Source organism: Platalea leucorodia (genome assembly GCF_965183815.1).
Source record: "Platalea leucorodia genome assembly, chromosome: 5".
Lineage (NCBI taxonomy): Eukaryota > Metazoa > Chordata > Aves > Pelecaniformes > Threskiornithidae > Platalea > Platalea leucorodia.
Window position 1 is genome coordinate 38,647,831 of NC_138827.1, and position 15,757 is coordinate 38,663,587.

The following is a 15,757-nucleotide window of genomic DNA, read 5'->3' on the forward strand; positions in this document are numbered from 1 at the left end:
GGCAGGCTTCCCTGGATGTTCGCCTAGAGATCGACTTCTAACTTAACACTGAGCCATGTTGTAGGGGCTCCCTGCAGGTCTGCCTGCTCACATATCGGGTTATATTGATGTTGGTATCGGCCGTGGTTGGCACGGTGTTGGCAGCCAGGGCTGAGGGAGGAGGACAGGGCTGCCGTGTGCTGGTCACAGACGGTTCCAGGCAGGTCCCCAGGTGACACAAGGGACCCGCTGTGTGTCAGAGGGGAGCCAGAAGACCCTGCAGGGATTGTGAACGGCAGAGAAAGCACCACATGCCGGCCCCGTCGCCTCCCTGCTGGAACCAGCTATGGCGAGGGGATTGGAGAGTCAGGGCTGTTTCCCCTCTGTGTGTGTGTGTTTCAATACCAGAAGGAGTAATTAGAAGTTTATTAATTGACAAATAAATTACATTGATTTAAATTCTCCCCAAACCAATAAACTGTTTTTTTCCTTGCAATAATGTTATTGCCAAGGCTGCCTCAAGGCAGAAATCAATTTTTCCTTAGGTGTAGATATAGATGTCATTTTGACTACTTCTTTGCAATGAAAAGGACTTCTGGGTACCTTGTTCCAATGCTACAATTTTCATGTCAGGTTATCTTTTCTTTCTTCCTGTCCTCCCAGCAGAATTGTCAATGTTGACGTTAGATGCAGAAACTGGAAAATTAGCCCTACTTTGGTGGTTTTTCCATTGTTTTTGTTCCTGTATTTCTTTGCCTAGGCAGGAGGTTTGTCCATTACTGATAGCAAAAGCCAGTCCCTGCAGCCATGCGTCTGTGAGCTGAGCTGCTTCCAGCCAGCTTGTCCTGATACCGACTGCAGGATGGGGGCATGAAGGCGACGGTGCTCATGGGTGCTCGTCAGCAAACTTGCTGTAGTAGAGAAAAATCAGAGCAGGGTTAAAACGCAGCAGTGCTCTATTTAAACCTTCGGTGGAGTAATGTCATGTTGCATGTTTTCATGTGTATAGACCTGTTTCCTACTGGATGTGTATCAAATTCAGTAGGCTGCAGTAATCTTAGCTATGTGTTTTGACACAATATGATGATGTTTTGAAATATTTACCTGCTCTTAGTTCTCAACTGGAATCTCAGGAGGTGCGTTTTGGATAGATGGGAAGAAATTGTCAACACGTGGTCGCTCGCTCAAGCTTCGTCCCTTGTCTTCGGTAGGTGATGGCCTTTTCAGTAAGGGAGCACCATCACAGTGTGCTTGTTCTCTTAGAGGCTGGCTGTGAAAACTGGGGCACCAGATCAGCATAGTGAGGTTCAGCATCAAAGGGTGAGGTCTGCTCATCCTTTTCCGTACCTGATAGTTTCACAGGGAGGTGAAACGCTTCCAACAATTGAGAAACTACGGAAGGGATTGGGCTGGGATGGAGAAAAGTTGGCCTTTCCAAGACCTGGTTTTCCTTCTGTAGATGAGCCTAACGTTGTCTAGTAATGCTGTATTTGCACCTCTCAATGGTGAAAAGGACATACCATAAGAAGTTGGTGACATTATTGCCTGGTGCCCTAGACAGTAAGTATGAGGGGAGAGAGAGAGAGATTTGCAAGGGAAAAAATGAACAAACAGCTCTTTGTTGCCAAATTATTTTAGTGCTGCTGCAGCTTAGCTGCAATATTGTGTTACTCTGTCCACAGCTTTTTATGGGCCTCTTTTAGAAAATTTTTAAATTTAAATAAATAATGCATTTCTCTAGTTTTATCTATTATTTCAAATGCTAGAGTTTGCTTGCAATTATAACATTCCACTGCCTCTGGTGATTGGATATATAAAATCCCGGCCTTTGTTGCTGAGCAATAAACTCCCAAACTTTCCACTTACCTGACTTCACATTTCATGAAGTAGCTCTTGCTCAGTGTATTATTGGAAGCTGTGGAAAAGTTTTCTATGCGTAATTAGAATTGATTTGATCAGTAAGGCATCAGTCTCTTTCCTATTCCCTTAACTCTTACGTTCTGCAGGAGCTGGGCAAAAAATATGATTTTTCTGCTCATAAACTGCATCTGCTACCTTTTGAAATAAAATGTTTTTCCAGGCAGGCTGCAAAACAGTTTTTATGGGCAGTTTAAGTAATTACGTAAGAAACTTAATGATTGTTAACATTACTGATGTTTGAAACGTCAGGGGGAAAAAAAATTCCGTGAAAACAAATTTTGTAAAAAAGAAAAACCCCAGAAAGCACCTGCCCACCCCACACGCCATGTGTTGTTTTGAAATCCTGCCGTAGTTAAGGAGAACACTGCCCAGTTATTTTTTTTCAATCTTTTATATGGAGGAAGCATGGTGGTTTGGGGCTTTAGAGGCAAAGCTCAACCACCCCACCCCTCCACTCCCCTCCCCCCCAAAAAAACCAAAACACAGATTGTTGCTTGTACCAGAGGTACAGTCTGGGGTCCGGCCGTGGTTTGCAGCTGGATCTGGCAGTCCTGCATGCCTTGCCTTTTGGCAGGTTGTGCCAGGTGCCTGGGATGTTGGTAGTGCTGCCAGAGGCTGGGGGCAGCGACGTTCCTGTGGCATGGGGGAGATGGGGAGGGCTGTGGAAACAGGGGTGTTGCATGGGATTTTCTTTGGATGCAAGAAGTAATGTGCTCTGTCAGAGCTAGACAGTCCCATGTCAAGTTACCACCTTTTGGTTGATGAGTAATAGCTGTTTTTTCCCAAGTCTGTGTACTCCCTACTCCCTGGGCAGCAGCTGCTTGGTGGTAACTTGCAGTCAAGGTCAACAGCAATGCCAGTATTTCCTTTTCAGCTGAGGGAACGGGATAGGGAGCTGCGGGGAAGCTTTGCAGGATGTGGATGAGTGTTCGGGAAGGCAGAGGTGGGTGGTGGCGGAGCAGGGAGGTATCAGAAGGGACAGCAGCATGGAGCAAAAAGCACGGGTGATGATATGGGAGTGTATCGGTCCACTCCTCCTCTGGACTGTGCCGTCCCGGTATGTCTATTTATACTGAGACAATCCAGGATAACTGGCTGTCAGCTTGGTAAAATAATCAGGTTGCCAAGAACTCCATCATCTTGTTAAGCATCATTTCAGATTTATGGCATATTTGCCCGTCTCTAATGCAGCTAATATAAGGTATGCAGACATGGTTTTTAGCACTCTGTCTATAGTTTCTTTCCATACAGCTCATGTAAATTTTTTTGTTTGTTTTGATTTTGTACCCCTGCTCTGTCTCAACCAGGGTTCAATCTGAAGGCAACAACTGAGAAACTCTTTCTTTCACTAAAAGGGTATGTCTAGGTTGTATGGGATGGGAAAATGAGAATTGGATGTCTCATCCATAAACATTTACCAAAGCTTATTTCAACAGCCACTTCTGTCTTTGTTATAATAGCTGGAGCTATGCCAGCCTAAAAGGCCCCAAACCTGCTTTGCTTTGACATTTAGCTAGATCTTTATATGTAATATCCTAACGAGGAGTAGAGTTATTTCTGTTTTCGTTGTATGTTGGATAGCACTTACATACGTCGTTGGTAGAACTCGAGTGTTTTTTTTTTTTGCAGTGTCATTGAGTTTCTTCTGCTTGCGCAGGTTGCTCACATAGCTGTGTTAGTGGGAAGACAAACATTTGAAATAGAAAAATCTGATGAGGCAAGGGCTGTCAGGTATTATGCATATATTCTCTACATTGCATGCTGAGGCCCTGACTTACTTGAAGCCTCTAGGTACTTCTGCAATATAAGTGTTTAGCAATGATAAACTGCAGTGTCTGGCAGAGGGATTCAGTGTGCAAGAACAGCACCTGAAAAAACAACCTTTAATCCTTTCCCTGAAATGAGCCAGTTCCAAGGTTTCTGTTCTTTTGGGAGGGGTTGGACAGGGTACTTCCATTCAGTGTATGCTGGCATGATATTTGGTGGCCAGCACCTTGTTTTAATACTGATAGAGCTGACTTATTTGACCTATTTTTTTTCCTGCATGTGTGCTGCAGTAATTCTTTGAGTATATACATACATATATTTTTTTTCAGAAACAGTCAATATACCAGGAAAAGCCCCAGTCACCAATAACATCTGAAAACAACAAAAAAGAGCAGAAGACCAGAAAGCCCCCAGATAGTCCCTAAACAACAACAAAATGAGCTAAAATGTGGTCAAGGAGAGAGCTGCTTGCAGACAAGGGCACTTGCCAAGGGGGAGATGGGTTATGAAAACCCAACAGCTATCTCTGATTTTTGAATGAGGACAAATGTAGTTGTATTCTCCAAACAAATGCTTGGAGTAGCCGTATTACTTAGTGTTCTTTATAATATTAAATGGCTGAGTTTCACAGCTTGTCATAAAAGGCCTTGGAGCTTATTCTTGGCTTTCTGGATAGTCTGATCAGAGATGATGGAACTAGGCAGGCTAAAGGGTCATGGCATTGTAGAAAATATCTCTTAAAAATAACTCAATGACCTTTTAGAGTTGGAGGTATCCCCAAGATAAGCTGTTTCTGATTGATCTGAGGCCAGGGATATGAGTTTTTCTTGCTTATTAAATGCACCAAACATGGATAGATGTGTATAGGGTTAAAAGGCTGTGTGGATCAGCGCTGGTTGAAAATGTTTTCTGAAGTTTGAATGGGTTAAACAGTGTTACTGATGTTTCTTGACACCTTTTTGGAATATCATCTACCATATTAAAAGTGTATTTAGGGGATGGACTTGTTTTCAGTCTGTACAACCGGAGGGCACATAGGGAATGTGCATCTTGTTTTCAGAGCAGTCATAGACCAGTCCTCAGGAGCTGACTCACTGCTATTTTGTAAGCAGGGTTTGCCTTCCTTTCATGCGGTTCTGCATTTTTCCGTTCCCTAGTCCATGGTAATTTAGATCTTAAGTGTGCTGGTGTCAGAAAGCCTGCTTCCTAGAGTAGTATCTTATCCCCGTGTGTGTGGTGTGTACTCGGCCTGAATTGATACTAGCAAATGTAATTTTTGATTGTTTCATTTCTTTCTAGTTGGGTCTTCATCAAATTCTGGTACAAAGGCACTTGCCCTGCAGCTGTATAACATGATCATTAATAAACCATTATTAATCATTTGGGGGGTATTGTATTTAGTCTGTTATTGCTATACTGTCTTGCTTGTATGGGCTTGTTTTCAATTTTTCCTACACAATACTTTAGACTTTCCTGAGTTTCAGATTAATTGACTCGTTCTAGTTGCATTTTAACTGAGCTTTGCTCTTGGGATGCCATGGTAGGGTGGGACTGGGAAAAATGGGCCACTGGAAAGAATTGGAGGGAAGGCCATGGCTCCATACAACTTGAGCATTCAAGTTACAATTTCTAGTATGTAGCACACCTTGAATTATGACACTGTATTCCACTATTGACTTTCAAAATCAATTAAAACTTACTCTCACACCTTAGTAACACTTTATTCATGGCAGGTCAGGTATTTTCCTGTGATTGATGTAACTTTTTATTACTTCCTTCTACTTGGATCAATTTTTTTTTTTTTTTTTTTAACTGGCAGTTTAGGAGGAGGTAAGGTGCCAGAAATCTTCAGCACTGTCGTCATTTTTATTTTTTAACTAAAAGCTTTTCTGAAAATAACTGTGAACCAATGTGTAAATCAAACTCTTCCAAGAGGTCTGCTATGTGTAGGTTTTTTTTATAGCTTTACTAGGTTAAAGTTGAAAGGTCTGATTGTTTTAATTGATGTTTTTGCAAAACTTGTGTGGCTGGAAAACTGACAGGAGTCATGCGAATTTCATGTTACTTCTGCGTGATTTAAATCAAGGGCAGCAGTGTGGGCTGCCAGTAGAAATATTCCCAGGAAAACCGTACGGGAGAGACTAGGGGAGAGAGAACCCAGCAGAGACTCTTTTTTTGCTGTTCCTCTTATTCCACTGTAGCTCCAAGGCTGAACATAATAAAGGAGAAAAATGGAAACCATTCTCATGGCAGAAGGGTGGAGGGATATCACTTTTCCTGATAGTAGCCAGGAGGCTGTGAAGAGGGGAGAAACAATAGGAAGCTTTTTGTTTCCTGGGTGGAGTTTCACATTTGACACTGATAAGTGGGAGCCTGATAGGAAGGCAGCGGGCTGGTAGAAAGGCAGCACCTTCCCTGGCAGCTGCTGGACTTCAGTCTGGGTGTTCCTGCAGGAAACTCCACCCTCTCCTCCTATCTCTGGTACGTTTTCGAAGCCTTGATGTCATCGTCTTGTTACTGCTGGCAAAAAGTTGCATGTGTGGGAGATATGCAAATGTGTTGTAATGTTCTGATATAATTTTAGCGCAGGAAAAGAGCAAGCTCTGTACATAGGTATCGCCAGCTGAGCTCCAGTCTTGCAGCTTAGTTTATTTAATAGAGCTGTTAACTCTGAAAAGAGGTTTACATGGATGTGGGGTATAGGATCAAGTTCTTAATTTTGTAAGCTTAAAAAGCAACTCTTTTCGAGCCATGCTTCCATAAAACTAAATTCCTTTACAGACAGTAGGAACTGTCTGTATGAGTGTAAAAGAACTGGGTTGTTTAATGGCATGATTATTGAGGATTTCTGATGATGCGAATTCTCTCATTGCTTGCAGCGCACACCGTCAGCGGAAGAATACTGGCTTTGCTATGAATAACTGAGGTGGACTTTATCTTCTCTTGTTTCTCTCAATGTAAAAATTCTAAACACTGTTTTGCCTTATGTTTGGTTTTTTTTTTGTGATTTTTCTTTTCAGGTTCAATGAGAACACGATCTTTTTGTGGGAGAGAGGAATGAACCTACTAAAATCCTTTCTCATATACAGGATTAAGTATTGCACTCAGGAGGGTAACGTTCCAGTGGAATTGCAGTCTTCTCATAACAATTTAGACTTTGGTAAAGAAAGTGGATGACTCATTGCAGGGGTTTGATGGCTGAAAAGATTGATTAATAATTAATTTAAAAACAAGAAGCCCTTTCCTCTGTGTCCCAGCTTTCAGCCGTTCAAAAGATCATCAGATTCCCACATGTAGTTTAGCATTTGAGTACTATGGACATGTTTGTTTTGATGTCTTTCCCTGAACTGCAAATGTTGCTTTTTCTTTGCTTTCACTTACACGTTATTTATAGAGATATAAATGTCAAATTTGGTTTGAGCGTTTTGATGAGGTTACAGCACTTTGAAAGAGCCAAATGTTCCCATGGTGTGAGTGTTAGGGTTAATTATACTTGCTTCATAACCTTTTTGAGTTGTGCTGGTATACTAGGTGCTTCGTGGGTAAAGGTATTCCAGTTTTTCAGTGTCTGTATGCTCTTGCATACAGGGTTCATTTGCTTTTCCTCAGTAGGCGTTTGTCAGTCAAAGCCTTATATTTCTACAGGCTTGTGTCTGAGCTGGGTGTCTAATGGGAAACCCTAGGTTCATGGTGCCTTTTTCCCTTTGGGAAAAAGGGAGAGCGGTAAAAGTGGAGAATGCTGCAGACTGCAGTGTGACCCTGAAGGGATGACTCAAAACTGGCCCTTTGAATTCAGCTAAATTAGTATAAATAATCTCTGTTTGAGGAGTTTTTCAACTGCAGTAAGCCAAAGACCGGGGGTCAATAAAACCAATTCATGAAAGGCATGGAAGCTTCAGCAACCTTTTGATAATTGAAACCCTCTGAGTGCTCCTGTCTGGGGCAGATCTTTGATACACGGTAGGTCTTGTGGCTCTGATCCTAGAAGAGGTAATAAACTGGGTTTTGTCTTTTTATTAATTAAAACCATGCTATGTGCAGTCCTGGGTATTTTTGGTACTGAATCTTCAATGTTTAGTGCATGGTGAATATAGGTCAAGGCATTTGTTTCTTGATAATGTACAAAAAGCCACTCTCCAACCTTTCTTCCATTTTTATTTGTTTATAAGCGTGAAAGGTGATTGAAAATGTGTAGTAATTTTTAACTTGAGCTGTCGCTGTCGTTCATAATTTAAACCTGAAATACTTCACGTTTTCAGTTCAGTGGTCCCATTAGTCATTAAATCTTGAATTATGGCTAGGCTGTAGTCTTCTGATCAGGCTCCTCTAAAAAGGAGATGGCTGTCAGATATTTGGCACTGAGATGTAGCTACAACCTTCTGGCACTGGTGTTTGTGACATTATATTTTGTCAGATGTGTAGGGTGCAGCAGCTGAACCTTGCACTTTTCAAGGCCTGAGTCTGTGAAGAGTTGTCTAAATTTTCCAGCTTGCAGATAGCGATACACTTTGGCCTACTTTAACCATGAACTTTAATTTACCTTAGTCAGAAGTTAAGATTTAGTTGCACTGCTGTATAAATTCTTTCTAACATTTATCATGTGGTGCAGAGTTACCATGAGCAGGGTTTTTAGAGTGGAAAAAGAATGTGCAGGACTGCTTTGCAAGGGTAGCATTGGAGTTAGACTCCAGTTAGTTTTGTAAAAAGAGGTTGTTTGACCCTTGTAATAAAACAACCATTTGTCTTGGCACAAAATGTGGAAGGGGAAGGCTTTTTATTTCTTTAATTTGTGTTAAAAGGATTGAAAGTGGGAAATGTGGGGATGATGAAGAAATTTTAGCTGCAGGGAAGGAAATGCAATTTTGTTTTTAAAACTAGACCTCCTTGAATGCTTGTTTTACTCCAGTAAAACCTGCTTGGGTAAACGTCATGTGCAGGATTGAGTGGGTGTTCACCTGCTGGGTTGGAAGAATATTGAGGGGCGCTGGGAAGAAGTGGATAATTTCATGTTTTCAAGTAGATAAAACTTGCTCTGGTGGCAATATGGACAGTGGAATTTGACAAGAAGTGGGAGGGGAGGAGGATATGTGTGACTAGGGTGATACTTTGCGTTGTGGAAGGAAGAAGCAGGGTCTGGAATTCGTAGTCTGACATTTTTGAGTGTGTGAAGTAAGCCAAAGGAAGCTAGTGGGTGTTGGGACATGACTGATTTGCTCCAGTTTGTAGCGTAGGTGTGGACAGAAGGACAGCAAGAAATCACTGTGCTCTGTTTTAACCTAAGAGGGGAAAAAAATATGCAACTGCAGTGGTCAGAAGGAAATGTCGCAAGGCACCCTGGCCTGCTCTAGGTCCTGGTGTTTGAGCCTGGCAGTGCAGCTGTATTCAGTTCACAGCTCCAGAGCTGCTTCGTTCTGGATTCCTGCCATTGGAAACCTCCTGATGCAGAGAAGGTCCTAAACAGAAGTAGCTGCAGTTCCATTTGCTTTTCCTGTGGGATCACTGCAGAACCCCTGGACGGATGAGATAGGGGTCAGAGATGACCTGTGTTTCCTCCAGACCTTAGTTTGTCCTGCTTGCAGACTTGCCTGCGGAGAGCGATTTGCGGGTTGAGCAATGGTGCTGTAAGGAGATCCCATGGCGGAGCGGGTCGATCTGGCTGTGGAAACTTGCCCCAAGGAGCAGAGCTCACCAGGGCAGCTCGCCCATGGGCTTGGTCCAGAGCCTGTGAAGCAAGAGTTAACATACGCAAAATATGTGACTAAGCAATGCTTTTGTGTCAAGATTTGGTAACTTTTGTAGCAGTGTATCTCCTAATTACATCACTGCGAAATAGGTGAGAAGTGAGATTTTTTTTCTTTTTTTTTTTTAACCTGAACTGGAAATAGTCCCTATAGGTTTTCAGGTTTTCTTGGCCACAAGAACATTACTTGTCGTGTGGTGTCACATCAGCTGAGAAATCCTCAGACAGTAAGCCTGCATGGATTTTCTGACACTTGCCTTTCTCCTAGCCTTGTCGCAATTCTTCCATCATTCCGACTGACTCCTTGTATGTTTGGGTTATGGGGGGTAACAAAGCCTGTGAAACATGGCTATCCATGAAAAATAATACTCTGGAATATTCTTTCAGCTTTTCTAACGGGATCGTTTTTCACGTGTACATTTGCATTAATAGCAGTTGCCTTCTAGTTAATAAATACAGTGCCCTGTGAAAATAATGGGTTATTAGAATTGGATGGGTTCCTATGGTGCCCTTAGTGCTGCAGCGTTCACTAGCTAGCTGTGCCTTTGGTTGTGTGTACAGCAGAGTTGTTTACATGTTAGGAATATGCTAGAGGCAAGGAGAAAGGAACAGCTTTAATGTGATGCAGCTTAGATGCTCTGTGGGGGAGGCCTCAGAATTGTTCATAACAGGATCAAACGTCGATCAATGTTTCAGGAAGAATAAAGTTACTGTTCATGAGAAAATGGAAGAATAGTATATTACATGCTTTCCAGCTATCTTAAAGCCATCTATTTTTGATCCTGTTTAGGAAAATGTCCCTCTCCTGTGGTTCTTATGAACCCTGTAGAGTATCAGTGGTGCCTAGTTAGAAGCATTTATCCAGACCACTCCTGTTTGGCTCCAGCTGCTTCTCTGGGCTGCCTTTGGTAAAGAAACAAGTAAGATGCCAGCTTCTTTCAGCTCTTCCATGAAAAGCCTGGTGATCGTGTTGTTGAGGGTGCTGCTGGAACATTGTGGCTACTATTAAATTTGTTTTAAAGACAGATCTGGGGATTTACTGGCTCCATAGAGTAAGAAAACAGTTACTCTGACATCCAGCCATGAACATGAGAAAATGGCTTCTCCCTTATTGCAAGGTATAAAAGCTGGAATGAGAGGACAAAGACAGAGGAAACGGCTAGAGAGGACTGGAGAAGAAAACAGCTGAAAACCTCCTCCTCTCCCTCCAGAGCTATTTTTTGTCAGTGACAGAGAACTGTGGGATGAGCAAAGCTGATCTGTATCTGCAGCAGGCCGTGGCTCTGATCTGAAAATGTATCCCCAGGAAAAAACAATGAGCGCCTAGCTGGCGGGGGAGGGAGCATCCGAAGTCGAGGCACCTCTCTGCTGGATCTGAACCTGCAATTCCTGTTCCAGGCTGCTTTGCGTTGTATTCAGGTGATGCTTGAAATCTTACAACCAGGGGCTGTCACGTTGCGTGTTAGATTGTGCCCTGTGTGTCAGCTGTCGGGGCGGCAGGCTGGGATTTGGGAAAGAGCAGCTGCGGGATGCAGCTTGCGGAGAAAGGGTAGGGATGGGGAGGGAGGGGACGGAGAGGAGTCTTGGAAAATTGTGTCAGAATAAGAGGCTTTTCAAACTAAGGCTAGGTGCCTGTTGGAAATGCTTCTCTAAAACAAACCTGGCAAATACACAGTCGTGAATTTATTTACCAGAATTCAAGCTTCTCTGATTGTGTGGTTTCTTGCATTCTTCTTAGAGTGGTTTGGTGTTGAACCAACATCCTGATGTGTTGTGTTGTCTGGGCCTGTTTCCCAAGGGAGATGTTTTGGACAGTTACTCCCAAGTAAATCCTGCGTGTGGTTCTGGAGTTAAGGGCTTGTCTTCACATGCCATTGAGAAATTGTTCAAGTCAGCTGAAGGTATGAATTTAAAGTGAATTGCTTCAACTGCCCTACATCTCTGAGGCAGAATAATGGAGAGTCACTCTGATTCTGGAAAAGAGCGTCTGAAGAGGGTCTCAGGCCGTTTAATCAATCAATTTTTTAATTTGTATGGTTTTTGTCTCTTAAGAAGTAATCCAAAGTGCCTTATGCAGACAAAGCCTCAAAGTGGATTATGTTATATAGGAAGGCTGTTCTTAAGGATTTGGGAGGGTTTATGTGGACGCAGATGTATTACTAATCAGGAATAGCACTTGTATTTTAAAGTCACTCTGTACTTTCATCTGAATTTAATATTCAAGCAACTCCTTCAGACTCTGCTAACCTTAAGCAGAAATTATGAGAGGAATGTGAACTGACTTTAGTCTTTGCAGTAGACCTTTGAAACACTGCTGCGGCATCTTAAAGCTGTCATTAACTGTGTGATGACGGAGAGTTTCAGTAGAAACTTCTAGTTCATATATTTAATCTTTTATAGTGAATGGAATGCACTTCTTAGGTGGGTAAAGCTGCTGATTTCTTGTGAGATTTTCTACGCTGATGGGGAGGAGGATGAAGGAAGGTAAAGAGGAGTACGAGCCCTCCCAGCAAATCCTGGACTTCCAGCCCAAAACTGAGATTCTTCCCATCCCATACAAAGCTTTTTCAGATACGTGTATGAAGCAGAGAACTTTGGCAAAATCTGGGTAGTAGAAAAAAGCTGAATGTTTTAGTATCTGAGGCTTTTGGCAACCTGCATAGCTATGTTTACCTCAAGCCTGAGAGGAATCCAGCACAGGGAGTGTACACTTCAGATCGAACTGTCTGTGCAGACTGCTGGTTTTGAATATTTGCTGCCTAATTTAGGGGGAATTTGTTGCAGAAGGTATGGATAGGGCTCTCCATTTTGCTTGTTAATGTACGGCTACAGTCTTTCCCCCTCCTTCACTTTCCTTCCCATTTTGCTGTTTTAATAAGAAGAAGAATGACCCAACTACTGTATGTATTTTTCCTTAGTCATTTTCGGTTGTGCAAAATAAGTTGTAGTGGCTGATGTACAGCAAGAACCCAGGTTATTTCCTGTTCAGCTACTGAATTTAGACTCTTGCTAAACATCATAAGAAATTTCTACTCTAACTAAATGCATGCAAGTATGTGCTTCAGGAGCCATGTGGGACTCCTGATTATGTGGGAAAGTCCATCATGTGTGTTGAACTGCAGAATTACATCTGTAGACTGCTACCACCACGCTTCTAGGATACTTAACAGATGACTGTGTATGAATACTTAGCATATTTATTTAAATAAAGTTGTGAAACTGGAAGGTTCTGAATGTTTTTCCTACTATTGTGGCAATTACAAAACCAAATGTTGTGGTTTTCTTGCTGAATATATTAAGTTTTATTGCCCTGTGAAAGACTTGGTCCTGGAGGCTAAGGACTGATTCTGTACTAAAGTTTAATCGACTGCCTGTGCAAATCCAGGTAGAGCATAGATGCTTCCACCTGGGGCAGATAAGGAATGTTGTATCTACACTCAGAGTGCGTGCACTGCCTTTCTTCTCTGCTGAGGCTGCTGAGGAGCACTGTGCTTTCTGTGGTAGTGCCACCCTGGCACAGGACTGAGGTCAGTTCATTTTGCCGTGTTCATCAAGCAAGCAGCAGATGGCTGGTAGTATGCAGAAGCTGTTAACCTGGGTGAGGGTCAGGCTGATGAGCAGGAGCCTGAACGTGTTTGTTGTCCAGTCTGGTTGACTCACCAAATTGATGACTTGCCTTACCTTTACAGTCAAGGAATAGGAGAAATTAATATAGATCTTTTTTTAAAAAAGAAAATGCCAAAATGGCTGATCAGCAAACGTACAGGTTTGTTTCCCTTCGTGCACTCTGTTTTGTTTTGTTGCTTCTGAGGTGCTGAACATCCTGTTGCCATCATGGGAAGGTGTTCAGTGCCTTGGAAATTCAGCCCATTGCAGGTCAGTTCTTGTTTCAGCTCTTCAGCTGAGACAGCTACTGTGGACTTTGGTATCGCACAACTGGAAGTTGGTGGTTGCCATGGGACCATCGAGTGTGACCCAGTTACGTACAGGATGGGCAAACAGAGAGAAGCCCCAAAGAAATTATACTTAATGCTTCAAAAGAGCATATTTGTCATCACAGAGAACTTGATGTTATTGTAGGAAGAAAAATGTGAATGAAAAGAGAGATCTCTATAAGATACCAAGCAGCCCCAAAGCTGGAATTCTGATTTAAAGAAAAAAGACAGCTACTGCACTAACAGCCCTCTGGCTTCAGGACACATCGAGAAATTTCAAAGCAAAATACAGTAATTAAGGGGACAATGGATACATGAGAATTAGCACACACTAGAAGTTAGGAATTAAGTTAGAGAATTAACTCTGCGTATTTTCTACAGCTGAAGTATGTTAGGAAACAAATAATTCCAGTTACTAGATGGGGATAATAAAGTAGCTCATGTAAGAAAAGTGGAAATATTTGTTAATACTGTTCTGTATTTGGGAAGGTGCAGAATGTGATACCATGAATGCCATTCCAACAGAGAATTAAGAACTGACTAACTGATGTTTAAAAGTTAGTCATTGGTGGTGAATCATTATCAAATGGGAATGCTTCTAGAAATCTGTTTTAAGGATTGAGGTGAGGCTAGATTCCATTGAACCTTTTCATCAAGGGCCTGGAGACAAGGACAGGATCTGTACTGGTACAACTGGCAGGCCATGTCATGCTAGGTAGCGTGGTAAGTGAGGACAAGGCAGCTCGTACAGAGTAATCTGGTTATCCTGGTGAACTGTATCAATTGAAAGTGCGTTTTAATATAGTCTGATGCGAGACCATGGGGCCTGCAGGTGTTGTACTTCAACGTAGTGACAGAATAGGAGCTTGGGGGGAAGACTGCTTGCGGGTACAGTGAGTGGCAACTGGACACGACTGCCCTCTCGCAGGGCAGCAAAGGTGTACAAGTTTGGGTGTATAAGTAGGAAGGGCAATGGGCAAAAGAAAGTGAATTGTGTATGATTCTGGGTTCCTCAGCAGCCTGTTGAAAACGGGAGTGAGTTCAGAAAAGCGTCAGAGGCGATATCTGAAGACTGGGTGGTGTTCAGGTACCATAAGGAAAGCCTGAAAAGCTTATTCTGTTGCTGGATCTGTTGTTTCTTGATAGATAAACGGGGTGACTTGATAAGTGGCAGGAAACACCTTCTGAGGGAGAGCACGCTGGAGGCTAAAAGGCTAGCAGAAACAGGCGTAACAGAACTGACGGCTGGCAGCTGAAGTCAGGCAATTGGAAATAAGACGTGCATTTGTAACGGTGAGAGAGCGTAAGTGCTGGAACAAATAAATGACAAAGGAAAGTAGTGGATTCCACCCAAAATGTTCCCAGGGCTGAAAGCTTTTCTGGAAGTGTTATGTTAGGCAAACAAAGGTTTGGCTTACAGTTACATGTAGTCCTCTGGGCTAAATACAGGAATAATTGAGTATAGCGGTCTGTGGTGTCCCTCTGGCTTCAGTAATTCATAGATGGGACTACACAAATGTGCAAAACAAAATGTTCCTCATATGCTGAATAAATCAGCATGAGCTGGCCTCTCTGATAGAAAGTACATATTGTGTGTGTGTGTGTATATACATACATACATGTGAGGCATATACATGGATGGTGCCTCTTGGCCTGAGATACATAGTTCCTCTGTTATGTATTTCAAGAGTGACAGAAGGAATTGGAGTCCACAAGTGGTTGCCAAGAGTTTCCTAGGCATGCATATGGTTCCTCGTGGACTCAGACCGGGAAACATGGGTGCATTTCCACTCTGCTTATGCTGGGAAGTCATTCCTCTCTGCAGGGTGGATTAGTTTGCGTGTAGCACTGTCCGAATTCTGCTCTCCTCTCTCTGGAACTGATCTTTCTTGCGTATAACCAGTTTTGGAATCTTTGTGCTGCTCTTCTCTTGCAGAGTAGTAACTCAGATCTGTCTGTTCCTCCTCTTGAAGGTGTATCTTGAAGAAGTGACAAGGAAAAGTAGAATGGCTCACAAGTAATGAGACTTAATAAGTGACATTTTTGAAGGTTTTTTTGGTGGTGTGGGTTTTTTTTCTTTTTATAGTGGACAGTTAACCTCTGGAACTCACTGCTGCATGATACCATTATGGGTAAGAATTAATATGATTCTAGGAAGGATTAGGCACCTCAGGGAATGAAATTATTTAGTTTCATATAAATCTATAAAACCTCTTGTTCTAGCATTTAAAAACATTTTGTAACAAAGGGGTCTAACATAGTGGGCAGATTATAATTGTTTACTAGGAAACTTCTTTCGCTGTAACATCTGTTTCTAGCTACTTTCAACAACAGGAACTGGTGATTCAGAGGTCTGTTTCTAAATTTAATGAGAAGGAGCGTAGTGCTGCCTCAAGGAACGCTGAGGGTGTGTGTA

General features: G+C 42.5%; 1 protein-coding gene across 3 annotated transcripts in view; it reads left to right on the top strand.

Annotated features, from left to right (window-relative positions):
* The window catches only part of LRRC8D (leucine rich repeat containing 8 VRAC subunit D), a 53,753-nt gene that overhangs the window by 15,299 nt on the left and 22,697 nt on the right, over positions 1–15,757 (top strand). Inside the window, exon 1 of one of the 3 annotated variants that reach the window (XM_082314466.1) lies at positions 6,093–6,147. The exons of the other annotated variants lie outside the window; for them this stretch is intronic. The gene's annotated coding sequence lies outside the window, so the exon portion shown is untranslated. Of the gene's footprint in view, positions 1–6,092; positions 6,148–15,757 lie in introns of those variants that run through there. 3 annotated transcript variants of the gene reach the window in all.